The following is a 1908-nucleotide window of genomic DNA, read 5'->3' as shown; positions in this document are numbered from 1 at the left end:
GAATCCTAAACTGCAATTAAACAAATGACAAATGTGATTTGCTGTGCAGTATCTACATGTTCATACATTTGGGAATAAACGTCAAAAGCTGACTTTAGCCACACAGGCTTTCCATCTCATGTTTTTGTGAGCTCTTCTGTGGTAAATCTTCAGGAATTCAGTAGAGTTCCACTAAAATGGGAAGATCTGTCACTTAGCTATTGGTATACTCAATTTTACCCTGTAGAGGTGGTCGAGAAACTCATTCATGTAATTTACCTTTCCATATCTAATGGTGGAAGTATTTATTTGTTAAAGGAAACATTTTCAGTGTTTGGGGACAGAGGTGTGTGTGTGTGTGTGTGTGTGTGTGTGTGTGTGTGTGTGTGTGTGTGCGTGTATGCGCACGTGTGTGTCTGTGTGTGTGTATGCGCACGTGTGTGTGCGTGTAGTGCGTTTTCAGACTCTTAGGAGGATGGCTTGTGGGGGAGGAGGAAGTGTGTGTGCTGTTCCAATTGCAGGGTACCTCAAATCAGATTTCAGGATCCTCAGGCTTCAGTCCAATTGACTCTTGAAGGAACTAAGTTACAGGAATGGTCTTAAATACCTTTATGGGACTCAGCTTCTACAGAAAGGAAATTGGAAAAGATCTATTTTTTTGTAGCTGCAAAACCCTATTCATGTAGAGTAATGGCATCAAAGGAGAAAGTCATCACAGGTCTCTTTTCAGATCTGCACATACACTATTTTAACATGGGAGTGTCTGAAATAGGGGTACATGTTTAAATTGGGCCCACTGGGATCAGGCTAGAAGTGTCGCTACTGGGCTAGTAAGGAATGCACATGTGGCCAAGGGGCAAGGGCAGGCTTCTCCTAAAGGCATTCATTACAAAGAATAAAATACACATCACTGTGCAGGTCAAATAACATAAAGCTCACAGGCTACTAGATTCCCCACTCTGGTCTACAAGGTCACTTATCTTTTAAAAAAAAATTTTAAATTTATTTTATTGAAGTATAGTTGATTTTCAATATTGTGTTAATTTCCTGAGCCCATTTCCACTATCCCTGCCATGACCAGGTGCTCCTCTCAGAGCACAGAGTACAGTCTGTGCAACACAGTCATGTGACAGATGGTCATTTTATGTTTTCTAAGTTGCGTATTGACATTTTTGTACCACATTCTACTTCTCTGAGACTCAGCAATCTCCTCCATCCATGACTTTTACATCCAGTAATAGATTAGGACATAGGGCTGCATCCCTTTCAGTAACGGAGAAATTGCTATACTCCTCTGCTCTTTCTACTGGCAAACTTTTGTTTGACTACAGCTGTTAAAGAAATCCTTTTGCCAAAAGTAGGAAATCAGGGAAATCAAGTTTAAAAAAAAAATCAGTATTTTCATTAAACTCAGTGTGTAAGAATCCTTGTTTCCTAATCTTAAGGGTCTAAAAGGAAATTTTATTTTTAGCAAAGGATAGTGTAACATTACAAATTTATAGTGACTGTTCGTGAAAACTGCCACTAGAGCATTTTATAAATGTAGCCAAATCAGAATGACTCTACTTTTTCCTTTGGATCCCAAAGTCTTCTGTGGCATCCATTTTTGACTGAAATTTAAAAAATAAGCTCTAAGACCTATCTATCTGTTTAAAAATGGTTATCCCCTGGAAGTTCTAGGAAAGAAACTGTCAGATAAATGTCATGTAAAACCATCAATTCTTAGACTTACTCCATTCACAAACATCAGTCTTGTATCAGCTGCTAATTCTTAAAAAGATAATTATTGCTAAAATGTAAGTAGCAGAGTTATCTAATTTTTCCTTCCAAGAAAGTAATAAAAATCAGTCTTTTGAAAAATTACCAGATATGCATAAAACTTTTAACTTTAGCAGAAACCAAAAATAGAGTTAAAGGAAAAAAAAAGCA

The sequence above is a fragment of the Delphinus delphis genome, chromosome 4 (genome assembly GCF_949987515.2).
Source record: "Delphinus delphis chromosome 4, mDelDel1.2, whole genome shotgun sequence".
NCBI classification, from domain to species: domain Eukaryota; kingdom Metazoa; phylum Chordata; class Mammalia; order Artiodactyla; family Delphinidae; genus Delphinus; species Delphinus delphis.
The sequence above is the reverse complement of the archived record's forward strand: the minus strand, read 5'-3'. Positions refer to the sequence as shown.